The 21,083-nt window shown below is 32.1% G+C and overlaps 1 protein-coding gene across 1 annotated transcript in view; it reads left to right on the top strand.

The window, feature by feature from the left end:
- Window positions 1-13,311: 13,311 nt before the first annotated feature.
- The window catches only part of LOC114331392 (C-type lectin 37Db-like), a 35,404-nt gene continuing 27,632 nt past the window's right edge, over window positions 13,312-21,083 (top strand). The window contains exon 1 of the mRNA XM_050655965.1: window positions 13,312-13,413. The gene's annotated coding sequence lies outside the window, so the exon portion shown is untranslated. The remainder of the gene's footprint in view (window positions 13,414-21,083) is intronic.

The following is a 21,083-nucleotide window of genomic DNA, read 5'->3' on the forward strand; positions in this document are numbered from 1 at the left end:
TTTTTAGGAAATAAATTCAACATTTCAACAACATTCAAAACAACCAACACATTGAGATCTATTCTATCTAAAACTAAACCTAACAATGAACAAGAAAGGACAAAGAATTGTATTTATAAAATACCTTGTGAATGCGAACAGTTTTATATAGGTGAAACATCAAGACCATTAAACGTTAGAATAAGTGAACATCAATCTTATATTAAAAATAGAGAATTTGATAGATCTCAAATATGTCAACACGCATGGGATAATGAACATAGAGTTCAGTGGAGAGATTCAAGTATAGTCCTGAAAGAAACAGATAGTAAAAAGAGAAAAATCAAAGAAGCGGCTCTAATTATGCTAAACGAAACCAATTGTGTCGCAAATTCCTCGGTGGAATGCAGTAGGATGTGGATACCCATACTGAAAGAGGAAGTCAATAGAAAGAAAATACCACAATTAGTAAGTCAATAGTCGAGTTAGTACATATTTTATATTTTAGTATTACTTATATACCCATGTATTATTGATATTATTTATAATTTAAACAAAATTATAGTAAAGTCAGAATTTGGTATTAATTTTGAGAGTAAATTAAATGTAAGACCAAATACTTACGATGTCGGGATAGTATCACGAGGTTTTTCCTGGTTTTCCCTCGTGATTTACTATGAGATCTCTAGCGCGAGAATTTTAATGTCACCGTTGCATGTGGTTGTCTTTTTAAAGACAGATCACATGCTATGATTTTTTTGTGACGGATATTCTTGAGTTGGGGTTGATTTCATGTAATCGAATGAACTATCTTTCAGTAAAGTCGTCCCAGGAACGCAACTCATAAATATTGGCAATATCATTTTAAAGTCTTCTACTTTAAAATGTATCATATGTATCTGAATTGCCGATATAAATGAGTCAAATTAAATAAATTATTAGAAGAATTTTTTTACTAAGCAACAACATTTTTGTTTATATTAATAGTATTTTGTATTTTGACAACGGCACCCGATTTGGGCGTCGAAACGTTAATAAAAAATCATTTTTTAATAATATTGTGGCTTATTTCCCATTCTAAATAGTTAAAATTGTAAAAATGCCACAAGAAAATAGCTTCAGAACAACATTAAGTATGTCTTAATGTAAGATATAAGTTGACTTAAGATTGGATAACAATAAATTACCTTAATTAAAGCGACCTTAAATTACCAAATTTGGAATAAATATTGCGTTTTCATTGATATTTTACAATTTTCTTATTTTGGATCCGCCATTTTGTTTTTCAAAAATCGTAATCAGCGATGCCAAAAATCCTTAAGTACGAAAGTAATTCCGCAGTGTATAAACAATATACGCTTTTAAAAGTTCAAGACCACGTTTTCGGCATTTGGAACCACAGTGCGTCGAGCCATGTGCCACTGAAAATTGACTCCACAGTGCTCATTATGTTTTATTTTAGGTTCTACTATTCAAGTTATAGACTCTTACGATGCCTAAAATGATTAGCAAATTTTACCTAGCCCTACTCTTAGTCTACAGGTTTTGCACAGGGATGATTATTTTCACGTCGGAAAAACGTCATCGTTTATCAAAATAACATATTGATTCAACTTTTTTCATAAATAATATGTTTGAGTATTTCTTTGGTTATGTTTATTTTTTCTTCTGAATTATGACAATACATATAAGGCGCTACGAAGTTCGCCGGGTCAGCTAGTCCCATATAAAATACAACTTTAATTTAACTTAAATATTCCACAAGAAAACAGCTTCAGAAGTAAGTACTTTAACCTTCGGTGATTTTTATACAATTTATGCCAGATAACAGATACAACAAAGAAAATACAATTTGAAATATATTTATCATAATTATCATGAACAACCCTAAATAGATAAAGAAATCTAATATAGAAATACCAGAATCCCAATTGTGTTTATCACAGTCGCTCCTACTTCCTTTTTATATGATATAAAAGCAAAAACATATAGTGAATTTGCAGATCTTTTATTTAAAATTTAGAAGTATTATATTTAATTTAAAATGTTTGCAAAAAATATAATTCTAATGGCACTGCCCTTGTATCTGAGTTTACAATCAAAAAACAAAAAAATTATCGACTAAAATATCTAGCCAGTTGCGTCTGAGTTTAGCGAACCGACTATACCAATAAAAGTTAAGATGCATATTTTGTATCTTGTTATTTTTTTCTTATTTATATCAAATTAAAGGCTATAGCTGGATAAGATGGTCAAAAATTCCCCCGCACCGATCAGCCCGCTACTTATGTTTTCGATAAAGGATATAAAATTAAGACACCTCTATATTTCGGCTATCAAAATACATATATACAGATTTGAAATTTTGCACAGTCATACAGGTTGATGGTTCACATTTTTTAAAATAGTCAATTGAAATTTAAATGTTAAAAGCGGCCTACTGCGAATCCACAAACTGGGTGAATTTTCGATATGCGATTCGATGTGCTTCGCGTTAGAGATATCGAAAAAAGTTATTTGGAAAAGTTGTTCCAAATATTATAATAACCCCACATACCAAATTTTATGACAAAATTCACACTTTTTTCCAGTTGTTGTTGTCAGGATCCCAAATCCCAAAATAGGCTGTCCCAAGATGCATCTCGAGACAGCCAAAAAACGGTTTTTTTCGATTTTTTCTTTCTTTCCACTCAGATATTAACAATTCTGTCTCTGCCATTCAAAAGAACGACAAAAATATTTAAATACTACTTAAAAGTTGGCCAAATCATAAACTGCTCGTCAAAAGTTAGGGATATAGAAAATTATGTTGATTTTTATGGTTGATTTTTCGCGAACAGACGGATTCCGCTATTTTTTTTTATTTTAGTTTTTCTTTAGTATTTACACAATTGTGAAAAGGTTTACTCAAACTTATTTTTTGTACTTATACCGGGTGGAAGAAAAGAAATGTTTTTCTTATGTTAAGTTTGAGACACCCTGTAGGGAGAACGAGGTACAAATGTGAGTATACATCAGAATCGTATTACAGTCTTATGTTTTGTGAATATGTTGTTGTTTGAATGTCCCTCTTTAGAAACAAAAAAAAATAGACGGTTTTGTAATTTAACATGTGTTTCAACCGAAACAAAAGTTTGAGACACCTTGTAGGGAGAAAAAGGCACAAACGTGAGTTTACCTCGATACTATGTTGTAGTCTCGTATTTTGTGAATATTTTATTTTTTTAATTTCTCTGATATCTTTAATAAAAAAGAAACTAGACGGTATTACTATTTAATATGTGTCTCTATGTTTCACATGTGTGATGTGATGCATGTCGTCAGTTAAAATACATATTAACGGGTAATACCGTCTAGTTTCTTTGTCATTAAAGATATTAGAAAAATTAAAAAAATAAAACATTCACAAAATACGAGACTACAACATAATATTGAGGTAAACTCACCTTTTTGCTTTTTTCTCCCTACAAGGTGTCTCAAACTTTTGTTTCGGTTAAAACACATGTTAAATTACAAAACCGTCTATTTATTTTGTTTTTAAAGATATAAGGGACATTAAAAAAACAAAATGTTCACAAAACATAAGACTACAATGCGATTTCGATGTATACTCACATTTGTACCTCGTCCACCCTACAGGGCGTCTCAAACTTAACATAAGAAAACATTTCTTTTCCTCCACCCGGTATAAGTACAAAAAAAAGTTTGAGTAAACCTTTTCATAACTGTGTAAATACTAAAGAAAAATCTAAAATAATAAAAACATTTAGCGGAATCCGTTAATCTGTTCACGAAAAAATCTACTATGAAAATTCAGTAGAATTTTCTATATCCCTAACTTTTGACGAGTAGTTTATTACCATAACTTAAAATTTTTTGAAAATTTCAAAAATTTTTCCTAGGCTCATTTTTTATTACAAACATCTAAAAAAATCAGGCTGTTTTGTATTCAAAAGATACATCCTCTTGAATTTTTTCAGATTTTTTAAAATAAAATTTCGCTCACAAAAAAATAAAACCTAAAAAATTATTCTTTTTTCGATTTAAGAGGTTCTAGGACCTCTGGGAAGCTAAAAATTTGCATTAGGGCATAATTTTATACCCTTTATCAAAAACATAAGTAACAGAGTGGATCGGTGCGGGGGCATTTTTGACCATCTTATCTCGCATAGCCTTTATTGTGTATTAAGTCAGATATAGTATGATATAGTTGTTGATCCAAAAGATGGCATAACCCAGACATCCAAAGTGTAAGTTATCCTCCAACACAAAACTGTCCACATAATGTTCAGAAAAAGTCACATCATTTTGAGCGTCGGGTTTGGGGGGGAGAGGGGAGAGAACTCGGTAAATTCGTAGTTTTTTACGTTTTTCGACACTAAAACGCTACAGTTTAGCATGAACAACATTTTATACAAAAATGTTCTACATTAAATTTGAAATAAAAAAGGCCCTATGGATAACTCTTCTAAAATGAACGGTTCCAAAGTTACGGAGGTAGTAGTTATAGTATAATTGGTCCAAAAAAAGACCTAACCCAGACATTCAAAGTAAAAGTTTTTCCAACACTAAATTGTTCTATATGGTCCACATATTGTTCAGTAAAAAGTTATACCATTTTGAGCGTCCTGTTTGGGGGAGAGATGGGGAAGGAGTCGGTAAATTACTAGCTTTTTTTTACGTTTTTCGTTAAACTAAATAATTTCTACAAATATGCTTTAGCGTAAACAAAGTTCTATGCAAAAATGTTCTACATAAAATTTAAAACAAAAAAGGTCCTATACATAATTGTTCTAAAATCAACGGTTCCAGAGTTACGGAGGGTGAAAAGTGCAGGATGATTTTGGGTGGTGAGGTTGACGTTTCTTCAAGAGCTTATCACTAACATACCATCGGCCGCTGAAATAGTAAATTTTATTTACAAAACACAATCCTGTTAAAGAAAATTTCTTTCATCAGTAAATAATATTTTTTAAATTGCCCAAGAAATATAAAAAGTATCGAAAACCTCCAATTTTACCCTCTGTAACTCTGGAACCGTTGATTTTATAACAATTATGCATAAAACCTTTTTTGTTTTAAATTCTATGTAGGACACTTTTGTATAGATATAGAACATTGTTTACGCTAAATAGTCCAGGGCGCATCTGTTTTGAGATGTACTTTAAGAGGTGACTCAAATTTTTTTGCCAAAATTGCTTGAAAATAACTGAAATAATAATATTTGAGTTGTCCTCCCACTCAAAATGGTCCGGAACATTGTTTAAATAATCAAAATGTCAAGATATGAAGGAAAAATTCGATTTTTTTATTGGTTTTTTAATTATAACTTTAAAACTATTCATTTCTGAGAAAAGTTGTACTAACATAAAAGTTGTGTAATTAAATTTCCTACAATATAGAATTGGCTAAAAATTTAAAAAATAGTCACCCATGTTGCAAAATAGCAATAATTGTGAAAAAACCATACAAAAAAAAGTATTCGCATATTACGTTTTTCAACCATTTATGCTACACTTAGGACCCTCATATATTACCCAGAAAAACTTTATGATATAGTAAAACTACACTGTAAATTTCATTAAGATCGGTTTAATAGAATTTGCAAAATAAATTTTGCAATCCAGCTTTCGCAAAAAAAATTCATTTTTTTAAAATGTTGCAGGACTGAAAATAAAGCATTGAATTTTTTTGCTTATAGAAGTGTACAGTACCTTTCATTTGCAATTTGCAAAATTAAAATCGATTAATTACCACGGCATCAGAAAATTTTTTAAATAAACATTAATTTTTGGTGCTACGCGCAGGACAGCGGTGTTCGATTCACACAAGTTGATTTCCACCAAAATGTCTTCCAATCTTTATCTAATATATTATTTTCTTACTCTATATTTTGTTGTATTTTAATATTTTAATTCCACAAAAATCAAACTAATTTCATTATTGTTTGTGATATATTGTTTAAACAATTGAATATGTTTAAAAATAATTAACTTTTATTTTCTAAGTTAAAATATATGATCAAAGAAAGTTTTTGCCAAAAAAGTGTTATTTCAAAGGATTGAGTATGTGTTTTTATTTTGAAATAAACAAATTTATTTATTTATATCGAAATGTAATAAAAATTAAAATGTATCAATCATTATCAAAGGTCATTGGAATGCCCAATCAGAGCAAACTATCCGCTGTCCTGCGCGTAGCACCAATAATTAATGTTAATTTAAAAAAATTCCTGACGCCGTCGTAGTTAATCGATTTTAGTTTTGCAAATTGCAAATGAAAGGAACAGTACACTTATATAAGCAAAAAAAATCAACTTGATATCTGCTTTATTTTCAGTCCTGTAACATTTTGAAAAAATGAAATTTTTTTGCGAAAGCTGGATTTCAAAATTTATTTTGCAAAATCTATTGAACCGATCTTAATGAAATTTACAGTATTGTTTTACTGTGTCATAAAGTTTTTCTGCGTGAATATGAAGGTCCTAAATGTAGCATAAATGGTTAAAAAACGTAAAATGCCAATACTTGTTTTTGTATCGTTTTTTCGCAATTATTGCTATTTTGCAACAAGGGTGACTATTTTTTAAATTTTTAACCAATTCTATATCGTTGGAAATTTAATTACGCAACTTTTATGTCAGTACAACTTCTCTCAGAAATAAATACTTATAAAGTTATAATCAAAAAACGAAGAAAAAAATCGAATTTTTCCTTAATTTTTTGACATTTTGATTATTTAAGCAATGTTCCGGACCTTTTTGAGAGGGGGACAACTCAAATATTATTATTTGAGTTATTTTCAAGCAATTTTTGCAAAAAAATTTGAGTCACCTCTCAACGTCCAAATGTACTAATATTTTTACAGATGCGCCCTGGTCTAAAAGCATAGTTTTAGAAATATTGACGAAAAACGCAAAAAAACTACTAATTTACCAACTTCTCCCCCATCTCCATCCCAAACCGGACGCTCAAAATGGTGTATCTTTTTACTGAACAATATGTGGACCATGTCTTGGTGTTGGAGGAAATCTTTTACTTTGGATGTTTGGGTTAGGCCTTTCTTTGAACCAATTATACTATACTACCTCCGTAACTTTGGAACCGTTCACTTTAGAAGGTTTGTGCATATTTTTATTTCAAATTTAATGTAGAACATTTTTTTTATAGAAGGTTGGTCATGCTAAACCGCATAGTTTTAGAAATATTGACGAAAAACGTAAAAAACTACGAATTTACTGAGTCCCCCCCCCCCCCAAGTGGTGTGACTTTTTTCTGAACATTATGTGGACCATATAGAACAATTTGGTGTTGGAGGATAGCTTTCACTTTGGATGTCTAGGTTTGGGTCTAGTTATACCATATTGATACTCTTGTACCACATATTTATTATCATTATCATATAGGCGCCAACTAGGTAACCGTGGTCTTTTTAATTCTGATGGGCGAACTCAACGACTTCTTATGGATTTTTGGCTGCTGATTATGAATTTCGAGGTAGGATTTCGATCCGAGTGCTCAAAAAATTGTTGTAAACAATTTAGTTGTTTATAAATTACAGTGGAACCTCGATAACTCAGATTAATCGGTACCGCGGCCAATCCAGGTTATCGAAAATCCGGGTTAGCCGGAGAGCATGGTAAAAATTAATAAAATACGGTATATTTATAGATAAAGTCCGTTATAATTAAAATATCATGAAATATATATGCACAGTACACATCTAACTTACCTATTATAGTTGTATAGAGTATAGTATAGACAGTATAGAGTATTGTTCATTTCTAGGTAAAAAAACCTCAGTTTCGGTTGTGTCGGGTTGTGTCAATTTCGTCTGCCATCGGAACAATGTTATGTTCTTTAAGAACAGTGGCTCTTTCATTGTTTAAAAGACCATTGTTTAAAAAATAATTTTTTAAAAGACAGTTGGAAATAAATAAAGGAGTAACAGGTGCCTGTTGTTTGCGATAGCCCCAGATAATTAACATCGCTCTGCCGCCGCCGCCGTGTGCCATGAGTCATTTTTACTATCGTATAGTTCAAATTACACAAATACCCATTATCTCTCAAATATTATATTATGGTCGAAGCGAAGGTTTATTAATGAAACTCGATATTTTTAAGACATTCCAGAAGAGGCTACAGATAAAATGTTTTAACATAATTCATACATTTTTATTGTTGAAATGTTTGTCTGATGAAAATCGGTCCGGGTTAGCCGGAATTCCGGGTTATCGGGGGCCGACTGGTTCCACTGTATTGTTTATAAGACTCTGGCTCATAAACTAAGAGAGATAAAAAAATTTTTAAATAAAATTTGTTTCTTAATAAAAAACAAAGGAAATGGCGTTTATTGTTCTTCTTGATGTGCCTATCCGTGACGAATGCTGGCGATCATCATGGAAATCTTCACTTTATCTGCAGCAACGCGTAAAAGCTGCACAGATGTTGTGTTGAAGCAGGTTCTGAGGTTTTTTAACCAGGATGTTCTTCTTCTTCCTGGACCTCGCTTTCCAAGTATTTTTCCTTGCAGTATGGCTTGTAGGAGGGCACATCTGGATTTATTTCGCATGATATGTCCAAAGTATTCCAACTTTCGAGATTTGATGGTGGTTAGTTCCTCTCGGTGCTTCCCCATTCTTCTAAGGACCTCCTCATTTGTGACCCGCCGTAAACACTAAATGGCGTTTATTAAACTTAAATCCAATAATTAGAACATAAGATAGTGTAAAATTAGTGCATATGCATAGAATGCGAATGGCTTTCATAAGGAAAGTTTGTTAAATTATATATTTCTACAGGGTTCCTACAGCCCCTGACGCATCCCGCATTTTGATCTCCACATTTTTCGGTCTGTCCATTCTTCCTCATTTATGGCTCTATCTCTCATTATTCCTCTCTCCATTTCAGTGCTGGTCTTCTCCTCGTACGTATATTCCATGAAACATAGTTTAAGGCCTGTTTTGGCCGTCGTTCAACATTCATTCGCATTACATGCCCGTACCATAAAAGCTGTTTGGATTCTATTGTATCTACGGCATTGTAGATCCTTCCTGTACTTCTTCCTATTTCTTCATTTGGGACGCGATCAAGTCTAGATATCCGACACGCTCTTCTTAGATAGTCCATTTCTACTACTACCAGATTTTTTTTCTCGCTCATTGTCATTTGCCAACACTTTTGTAGCTTATAAAAAATCAAAGAGATTCGTTTCTTCATAAATCTTTTAGAATAAAATACAAAAAGAGATATGGTAGGTGAAAAGAGATTTTTTTTGGTGCATGTTTAAATTGTTGTGTTCAACTTAAAATAACAGAGAAATGGTCGATTTTAAGGGTATAATGCTACCAATATCTTTTGAAGTGGTTGAAAAGACTTGAAAATAAGCACTGTTAAATGTCGATGACATTCAAACTGAGCGAGGTACGGTGCAAAAAATTTAAAACTTATTTATTTTAAGATAAAATGCGAAGTCTATTATTTAATATTTCATCTATCAGATTGAAATTCATTATTTTACTGCTACAATAGCTTTTATTGTAGTGTTATTTCTATGCTCAAAAAGTTGGACGCAGGTTTTTGGAAAAATAAGATCAAATTATAGAGCGCATTTTTAAATTTGCTTAAAAATCTTCCTTTTTCTTCATGTAACTCGAAGATTTTTTTTTTATTTAATAAAACTCCAACAGAAATCTTATGATTATTGCTATCTGATCATTACTATGATCAATAAGGAAGTTAGTTCTATATACAAAATATTGTATATTTGTATTGTATGTATTGTAACTCGAAGATGATAAAGAGATAGAGTAATGAAAGAAAAAACAAAATTGTTATCTTCAAAAACCCTCCATTTTTGTACTGTATCTGTTTTTCGTGTTACATGGAGAGAAAGGAAGATTTTTAAGAAAATTTCAAAATGCGCTCTATAATTTGATCTTATATTTTTAAAAAACCATTCATTTTAAACCCGTCCAACTATTTGAACATAGAAATAATACTATATAATAAAAGGTATTATAGGAGAAAAACGATGAATTGAAATTCTGGTGGATGAGGGGTTACATACACTTCTCATTTTTCCTTAAAATACATTAGTCATAAATTTTTTTGCACCATATCTCGCTTAGATTGAATGCGTTCCACATTTAACAGTGCTGGTTTTAAAGGTTTTTTCAAGCACTACAAAGGGTATCAGTAGAATTATACCCATAAAATCGACCATTTTTCTGTTATTTTAAGTTGAATATACCGATTTGAGCATGCACCAAAAAATATTTCTTTTCGCCTGCCTTATCTCTTTTTGTATTATAAGGCCGATGCCACATTATGCGTTTTAACCGGATGCTGTGAAAACGCATCCGTTTCCAACGCAACCGGACCGACCTGTCACACTATGCGTTTAGTCTGGTGCAGTTTGTAAGCGCGTACCGATGACTCAAAACGCATCCGTTTCCAACGCAACCGGACCGATCTGTCACACTATGCGTTTTCACCGGATGCGGCGGAAACGCATGCGGTCAAAACGCATAATGTGGCATCGGCCTAACTAGTGGATGTATGAAGAAATTAATCTCTTTGATTTTAATAAGCTACAAAAATGTTTTATATAATTTTTTTCGTTAGATGCATAATTTTTAAGGTATTCGCAAAAAACCGTCCGAAAAGGTGACATTTTTCAATGAAAATGGCAAATTTTCAACCACGAATAATTCAAAAAGAATTGAGTTCTCAAAAAAAAATATAGAACAGTTTTTGCTTAGAATGAAGTTCTCTAGCCACTTCCGTAGTTATTTTGACCAAACAATTTTTCACCCCCGAGAAGGGGTGGGAACCACCCCCAAAATAAAAGCGGCATAAGATATAGAGAAAACTTTGTTGCTTGAGCTATTACCTACTTACTGTGAAAATATCAAGTAAATTGATGCAGTAGAATGGAATTCGGAGTCAAATACCCTCACTGACTGTACTACTATTGTCCTTTAACAGTTTCAAGTCCGCCGACACGGCTCCCGTGTTCATTCTGTTATCAATCAGATGCCACCGACACGGCTACTAGCCTACCTAAAAACCTACCGGTTTTAACCTAAAACCGGTTTTTTCCCTCTGCAATAATCAGTTTTTCCGGTTGTTTTTTTATCCCGGTTATAACCGGTTTTTTCTTTATAAAATAATAACCGGTGAAAAACCGGATAAGCGGAAAAAATACTAAATTCAGAGAAAAAATGGGAAAATTTTTCGCCACCGCGTCTCAATGAAAAATTTTAAGCTGACTGAAACCAATTTCACAACACTGATAACTGATTTCTATAATAGTATGGATTCGAATGAAGTGTAGTAAACTAAAGCGCGATGTAAATGTAACCAATTGGGTATTGGCTATGACCGGATCCGGTATTCCATAAACAGAACACCGGTTTTTGGAATAACCGGTTTTTTTGACCGGTTATAACCGCCAGGTTTAACCGTATGTAAAAAAAACCGGTATAACCGAAAACCGGTGTTTTGTCAACAACCGCCATGCCTAACGGCTACAGTGTTTACATTTCAGCAATTTGGCAAGTGGCACATGAGGCAAATAGCAGATATTGGCCCGGAACTTAAAGTATCACATTATATGATATGTGACAGATTGTAAATATACTGGAAGTTATTAAAAAAATTCTAACCGTTTAAGTTACCATCATAAAAGTGGAGAGCTAAAGCCTGATTGTCTCTGAACGCACAAAAGGCATTCAAATCCCATCGCTTTTGAAAACCACGTACTTTTGTTAAATGCTGATTTACTTCGCTCCAATAATGAAAATCGTGCCTGCTAAACATTCTGTTTTCTGTAAATTTTGATTCGTCACACAATTTATAATATTCTTCAAAAATTTATTAAGTTCTTAACATATTATCGTTACAAATTCTGCAAATTCAATTATTTTATTATAGTATGTTTTCTTTAAACTTTTATCTGAGGTGTAAGGATATGGATGAATGTTGTTTAGAAATGAATGGCATTGATATAGGTATCTAAAATCTCTGTCCCAACAACGTAAAGACGCTTCGTGGTAACGAGAATAGTAACCAGGAACATTAATTGCATGATCATTATTGTCAACAATGGGCTTCCCTTTGTTAATTTAAATACCATTCCTTCCACTCCTTCTCTTTTTCTTGTTATATCACCAAAATATCTCAGAAATTTTTTTATTGATAGTTGTGGTAAATCTAGTTTTTACGTTTAGTTCTTTTAGTATTGAATTATTTGTCCGATGTGCGGTCCATGGTATGCGCCACATTCTACGATACACCCACATTTCAAATGCCATGATACTCTTTGAATCGGCTATTTTAATGGTACATGTTTCTAAAGCGTATGTGGCGATAGGAAATGGCTAGAACAAGTCGTAATTTTGTGTTTTTTTGTAATGTTATTATTTTTCCATATTTTTGTGAGTTTGACTGTTGCCGAACTGGCCATTGTGATGCGTTGACGGATCTCGTCTTCGCATTCTTCACTGTTAGTGATGACGGAGCCTAAATAATCGGACCACTTCGTAACCTGCCACGTTTCTTATCTCCGTTTTGTTGTTTCTGATTCTGTCGATGATCATTACTTTGGTTTTCTGTATATTTATTTTCAATCCATATTCCGTACTCACAGTACCCAGCCTATTTATAATTTATTCGAGTCCTTCTGGTGAAGACGCCAGTATAACCGTATCATCAGCATAACGTAGGTTTTTGATTTATCTTCCTCCTGTAGTTACCCCACCTTGTCATTACTCACAAACTTGACGCATTATGTCTTCACTATATATTGAATAGAATGGGGGATATTATGCATCCCTGCCGAACTCCAAATTTCAGTTTGAAGTTTTCCGAAACCACATTATTAGCTCTTAACTAAAATGTGTTAAATGTTTAAGTAATGTATTTACTTAGTAATCTCTTCACTTAGTAATCTCTTTTTTTTATAGTTTTCGTATTCTAACAGTACCGTATAAGTACGTTTATATTTGACGGATTCGACCGTTACTTGATGGAAGTTCATTTTATCTAATAATAAAACACTGAAAACGTTTGTTTTCTATACTTCCACAGAATTTATTATAACTAAGTGACTACAGCGGTTTCGGCAGAGTGCCTTTCTCAAATGATATAGTTTACAATGTGTTTGCCTTTTTAAGTCTTCAACTGAAGAGGTTGAGGAGTGGGGAGCTGTTTGTCTCGAGTTGGTCATTCAGAATTATATCTGTATTTTTCAGTTTATTAATTTCCATAGATTCTGAAAAACGTTTATATTTTATGTTCTTAGTTTTATTTGATTACCATACATGATAATCTAACTTTTGTTTCAGAATTATTTGGATTAAGAAATACAATACCATCATTAAATTTATATCATCGAGGAAACAAAAGTTATTACATTGGTAATGTTTTTAAAGTAAGTTTAATATGTTTATTTACTAATCTCCAAATAGGCAGTTGTTTAAACTACCACCAGAATCATATTTATGTATAGTTAGATAAAATATTCTTCTTCTTCTTTCTCTTTATAAACAATTCTGCTTGTTCTTTGGCGGATTGATATCTCTATGAAAGGTTGTCACTCCATTTTTTGTGCGGTCGGCCAATACTTCTTCTACCGATTGGTGATTTACCTCTTGCTATTTTGACCACACGTATTGTAACAGAAAGAAGAAATGTTTTTCTGTTGGAGTGAATGAAAAGAGAGTGGTAAACTCCAACAGAAGTAGGAAAAAGGAGATCTACTTAATGGAGCCAAAGGAACAACAATGTGGCTTCTTCGTTGAAGAAGCTGAAGTCTCAAATACTACTTTGCAGTAGTACTTGTATGAAAAGATGCTAAGACGAAGAGTATAGAATTGATATAGGACTGAAGATGAAAATTATGAATAGATAGATGTAACTTGAATAGCTAGCTCAATATGCTAGAGAATGGCCACTTGACACTCAAGGAAGGATTCGGCCAATTTGCACGGCTATTTCTGGCTGGACAATAAATTAAAGGAAATGACAATGATGGCTAGAAAAGAAGATATTAAGACAATGTTCACAAAGTAGATAGGGTAAATATAATAATATAATGAAAATAGAATAAATTTTTGGGCGCCAGAAGAAGGATAACTGGGTTAACCCTCTTCCAGGTATTCTACGCTGCTATAGAGTATATTAAATTTGTAAATAAAGTATATTAAATCTACAAATATAAAGGAGTAATATGAGAAAAAAAAATATGCACAATAAATATATTTTTATTAAATTTAACTACTAGATGTTCACAATCTCCGAGTTAAGACAAGTAACTAGTCTGTGACTCTAACATGACAAAAAAAATGATACTAGTGAAAGTCAATTACAAAATTATCACACAAATGTGATCTAAGAATAATCTTAATAAGGTTAGAAAATCTGAATAAGGGTACCTCTAATACAGAAAGTACAACTTACACCTAGGTTAGTAGAACCTTCACCAAATAATAATTGTACGTTTATAATACGTACACCTTAATTAAATATTACCTGATACGATAAATAATATATAAGTAACTCAAGGTGAGTTAGAAAGGCACAAGCCTTTACCTAATAAATAAATCTACGGTTGGATATAACAGATCCTTTTTATAACTCGTAGTTTACAATAATGACTCAACAAGTGAAACCAAACTCTATTCTGAGGGAATAGAGCCCAGAAGTGTATATGAATTTAATAAGTTAAAGTTAAATAAAGTTAATAATTGAAATTTTGAATAATATTTGAAGTTAATTTGAAGAATTTAATTTAAAGTAGACTAAAATAATGAAATAAGTTTAAATAGTTATATAGAAATAGAAACCAGCATAAATATAATCAAACTAAAAGTACCAACAATTTTTGTAGGGGAAAATATACACTACTATAAATACTACCTGATATTATAAATAATATATAAACAACTCAATGTGAGTTGGACAGGCACAAGCCTTTATCTACTAAATAATCCTACGGTTGGATACAACAGATCCTTTTTCTAACTCGTAGATTATAATAATGACACAACAAGTGAAACCAAACTCTATTCTGAGGGAATAGAGCCCAGAAGTTTATATGAATTTAATTTAAAGTTAAATAATGTGAATGATTGAAATTTTTACTAATAGTTGAAGTTAACTTGAAGAATTTACTTTAAAGTAGACTAAAATAATGTTAAATTGTTATATAGAAAGGAAAACCAGCATAAAAATAATCAAAATAAGAGTACCAACAACTTTTGCAGGGGAAAATATCTGAGCTCAGAGATCTTTACCTTAGGGATTATGCAGTATGGGGAACGCTATCAATTAAATATTATGTTAAAAAAAAATACTATAAAAATATGAAGCAGGAAAAATTTGTGTGCAATTAAACTATAAAAAAAATATGTCCTGAATATCACAAAAAACAGTCTGTCTTTACTAAAAACGCACCAAATGTCCCCAAACAAACCCCTTTTACACAATCGTCTGGCTGATGTAATGAGCACCCAGTGGTGCTAACTTTCGCTTGCAGCGGTCCTGCTGGAGGTACAGGAAGGCTGGTGGGAACAGCTGGAGGTACTTAAAGGAAGAACAACTGGAAATGATCCAGGCTGGTTGTCCAGTGATTGTTGCTCGAGGAGTGGTCTGTCCCTGGTGGTGTTAGGTGGTTTTTGTTTTTTAAGATTTCATAGTAGATGCTAAAAAACACAGTATGGTGTTACTACCAATCTACCAATGTCAAAAAAAAGAAGCAAGAAATACGAGGAGGTGTTTTTATTCCTATGGGAATAAGAAGAAATAGGTCATTAAGTCCAAAAACTTGAATGACTAGACAGTTCGACTCTTTATCAAGTTGTTATCGGATGACCTTGGTCAAATAACACATGTAATTTTCGATTTGAATACAAGATATAATTACTGTGAAATAATATTTCATTAATATACAGGTATACAGACATATTATATTAGGCTGAAATAGTATGACTATGCAATGGATACTTATTTAATCATCTTTCAAAAGATAGGAGATCTGAACTTGAAAGGAGTATAAAAAAATTAATTTAAATGAGCTCTATTTTCCAAGTAAAAGCAAAATCCACAAAGAATACATCATTTTCTCAAGATGAGTTTGATCGAACCATGAAAATAGCCTACATAAAATTTAATTAGCAAATTAGTCAAGGACATTCAACATGGCTGAATAAAAGTAATAATTGTTTTTTTATTTACCGGGGTGGAACTCCATTATGCGGTACAATTCTTCAAATTCACTGTTCACTGATCCTGGATGACTACAATATAACTATTTAATAACTTTGGAACTTAGAATTATAGGTAAATCTTAGTTCAATAACCCCGCATCTACGTAGACTCACTCCTCAAAGCACAATGGCGTGTTCAGTTCAACGGCCCAAGAACCTCGTGGCAATTCTCAAAATCCCTAGCTGTCAAAGTGGGGAAACCAATGTTGCCACGTTTAAATGTGACGTCAGCAAGCATTTTAAAATTCTGTGATGGGTTTTAGTTGTATTTTAATAAACATTGAAAGAAAATAATTCTGAGAATAATCAAATAATATTTTCGATAATTAATAATATCTTCCCATCAATAATCGATTCTATAAGGGGCGGAACGTCACAGTATCTCCCCCATTCTGGTTATGTGGTTATAACGTTCTTTCTTTATATTTAGTGTCCATTTAAATGCATAATCAGTATAATAAGGGCCAGATTTTGATATTCGGGGGGTTGTTGGGGTCACTGAACACGAATAAGCAATCAGAACCGACGAACCCGATGTACCTTTTGCCCCGGGTTACTTCTGAGATACGTCATCCTCTGGATTTTCGAGGGCTAAATTGATACAATCAGATTACTCGGAGATTTTTTAGGGGTGCTGAACACGAATATGACATCAGAACCGACAATCGGGGCACCTAGTGCCCAAGGTGACTGATATGCACGTTATTTTCACTGAATTGACGCTGACACTGGATCTCTGAATACGACTACATCAACAAAACCGACATCCCGAAGCACCTGGTACCCAGGGTCACTACTAAGACACGCATCCTCTGGATTTTCGAGGGTTTTCGTCACTAAATTAATAAAAACAGATACTATGACTTTGAAGGTTTTTGGGGTTGCTGAACGCGAATACGCCATCAGAACCCACCTCCGAAAACCCCCCGAGCATTATATTATTACTTATTCTTACTATCGTGTGGTATTCGACAGATTATTTTTTAATAGGTACTTACATACATACAAAATACAAGTCTTTGTAAATAAACATTCAGTGACATTAATCACAATTAAACCGGCACCTGCCACGTGGGGTGCTACCAGCACCCCATAACCCATTTTTATCAAATATTTGGTATTTCAAGTTTGGTAACCAAGCTGTGCGTCATAGTAGCTTTCTATAATATTATATAGCATAGATGTGTTAGTGTTTGAAGTGGTTATTTAGTGTCATTCTGAACTTGTAGCTCTAAAGTCGAATTGGGGTGTCATCATCTGGTACTTTAAGTTTTAATTTTTTTTTGTATTTTTGATAAACAGGTCAAATTTACATTTTTTTATTGCAATAACTGATTTAAATTATTAATATAGACTCTTTACTCACTAAATCTTAATTTTTTTAGATATTTTACTTGACTTCATTTATTATGGCTTGGTACTTGCTAATTTGCCTATAACACCTTTTTCATTTTATTTTTTAACTTTTATAACATATTAGTGGCTAATAAGTTAATAAAACATGTTTTTTTTATATTCTTGTGTTACTCAACAAATTATTTTGTTTTTTAAACAAGTAGATCACAGAAAATTTTTAAGGGGTGCTGTGAGCATCCCACGTGGTAGTTTGCGCCTTGCAAAGCCACGTGGCAGGTGCCGGGTTAAGGCTATGGGCACATAATTCGCAAATATTTTACGTGTATCCCTACTTTTTCTGTCTTTACACGGCAAATTACGTGTAGTAAAATTCACACTGGTATGGATATGTAAACATTACTAGAATGTCATTCTACTTGAAAATGTCATCATTAATTTAAAGAGATGGGTTTTGAATGTTCTTGGATAACTGTTATTTTTATAATTGTAAATTATTAATTCAGTTAATAAATGTGATAATTTTTTCACTAACTATGTATTCAGTGATTGTAATAATTTATTTGTACAACAAAAACTAATACTCAATCGAGAAAAGAGGAAAAGTGTTAAAGTGATTTTTTAATAATACATATATTGTTATGGAACGCTTACAACTTTGAACATCTTTAACAACAAAATACTTGGATCACAGAATATATTATCCTGATGTATTCTCTGCTTGGCTCTTCCACAAATAATACACAATAAATAACTTTTTATTAAGTTCACGTCTTAAATCAATAATATATCAATAATATTTAATCAATAACTCAAAATATTCCCGATGCAATGTCAAATATTTAAAATTGTCACTGATTGTCAGTGTCTGACTGACAATATATGCTGACAATATTATATTCGGCTGAGTGCGTTGTAAGACAAAGATAGATTTGGAAAATATTACCACGGCATTGTGTTCATTTTTTTCGAATCCTGAAAAAACCAATAAATATTTTTGAAAAATGTAAATTCAGAATGAAAGACTAAATTATTACCGAGGGCCGAAAGTCCCATAGAATAAATAAAAAGTTTATTTTGAATGAGATATTTGAAATTAAAAATCACACTAAATTTTCTCTTAGTTTTTCACCCCTGTAACTTATTAAAATAAACATTATAGAAGTTCTAAGGGACTTTCGGCCCTCGCTAATAACGTAATCTTTCATTCTGCCTTCAAATTTTTCAAAAATACTTATTAGTTTTCTCAGGATTCGAAAAAAATGAATCCCTATTTGAATAGCATTGCAGCCGAAAATACTTACCGATCCTCTTAATGTTTTACAACTTGTCAAAGCGAACAGCATGAACTGGTTTATCAAATATTCAGACGAAGTTGTCAATAAAGTATTAGTTAAAATGATTTAAAACGTCAGTTTTATTTATGATATAATCTTACCGAAATACACTCGACCGCTTAAAATTGCCGATTTTTATTACCCTCGTGACAATTTGACATTATATGCAGAACTAAAAGTTTATTTTGGTTAATTTTCTTACATGTGTCAGTTGTCAAAACTACAGGGTGTCCAGAAACTCTACCGACAAACGAAGACAGGAGATTCTTCAGATAATTTTAAGATAATTTAACCCAATTCACTTAGTCCGAAAATGCTTCCTAAGGGAGCTAGAGCTCTTTGAAGATGGCGTCATGAAATTAGTTTTTCTTAAATACCTCCAGAACGCTTCTATTTAGAAAAACAAAAATTGGTACACATATTTACTTTTCAGAGATGAATCGATTCCATACATTGCAAATTTCTAGTACCGGTCATAGGCGTCCGTTTTGGGTAGGGCAACGGTTATTTTATCGCATAACTTTTTTATCTTTAACTTTTATGCATTTCTGACACTGGATTATTAAATTCTGAAGTATTCTAGTACTAAAAGGTACTCTTATTTTAAATCTGTAGGACACACAGTTTTCTAGAAAAATCGATTTGAAAATTTTTCGCTTTCTGAATTAAAAAAAAATTCACAAAAAAAACTGTTTGGAAAGACGAAAACTGGTACATTTATTTATATTCCAGAGATTAATCGATTTCATTAATTGCGAATTTCTAGTACTGGTCATAGGCGTCCGTTTTGGGTAGGTCAACAATTATTTTATAGCATAACTTTTTGTCTTGAATTTTTGAGCATTTTTGACACTAGATTATTAAATTATGAGGTATTCGAGTACTAAAAGTTACTCTCACTTTATGTTGGTAAAATACTTCGTTTTTTATTGAAAAGCTCTTTCAATTTTTTTTCAAATTCCAAAAACGAAAAACTTTCAAATCGATTTTTCTAGAAAACGGTGTGTCCTACCGACCTAAAGTAAGAGTACCTTTTAGTACTAAAATACCTCACAATTTAATAATCCGGTGTCAAAAATGCATTACAGTTAAGAACAAAAAAGTTATGCGATAAAATACCCGTTGCTCTACCCAAAACGGACGCCTATGACCGGTACTAGAAATTTGCAATGTATGGAATCGATCCATTTCTGAAAAGTAAATACGTATACCAATTTTCGTTTTTCTAAATAGAAGCGTTCTGGAGGTATTTAAGAAAAACTAATTTCATGACGCCATCTTTAAAGAGCTCTAGCTCCCTTAAGAAGCATTTTCGGACTAGGTGAATTGGGTTAAATTGTCTTAAAATTATCTGAGGAATATTCTGTCTCCGTTTGTCGGTAGAGTTTCTGGACACCCTGTATAAAGGTCGTTGTAACTAAACAGAAACAAAATACTTAAAAATTATTCTCAGTATAATAATGTATAAGTAGATCATTCCCAGTATAAGATTGGGCAGAATTAAACACGTGATGAAAAATCTTATTAAATGATTGAAAATTAAAATTATTAAAAAATAATCAAATAAACTTATTACTAATTTGATGGGCCATAATTATTTATTCCCTATTTTATCAATAACTAAGAAAATTATTTATATTCTGTTAAATATATCATCAAGAAACAATGTCTATACAGCGATTAACATTAAGAACGGAACGTTGCTTAGATAGGCCAATATATTTCTTATGGACGATAGAAGCGCGCCGATGCCACGCCGTACTGATTAGAATGAATCGTATATCGGCAGTCGAGTATTTAGCCACCAGTGCCCGAGAGGTTTGGCAACACATCTCCATAAGCGCAATGTTCCTTAACAAAGTATAGGAGAGGGTGTTTGTATCCCGCGTGTTGGAAAATTATTCGCGTGTTGGAAATCCGCTATCATTTTATATTTACGCACCGCAAAAAATATTGCTTATCAGAAATAATTAAATTGATTCTTTTATAATACATAATATTTTTTTTTGGCCTTACAAAAAAAGATGAAGAAAAACTGAGAATAATAGAAAGAAAAATTATGAGGAGAATACATGGTCCAATCAAAACAGATCAAGGAGAAATACGAATTCTGATGAATCACGAAATAATAAATCTAATGGAAG

This window comes from Diabrotica virgifera, chromosome 7 (genome assembly GCF_917563875.1).
Source record: "Diabrotica virgifera virgifera chromosome 7, PGI_DIABVI_V3a".
Lineage (NCBI taxonomy): Eukaryota > Metazoa > Arthropoda > Insecta > Coleoptera > Chrysomelidae > Diabrotica > Diabrotica virgifera.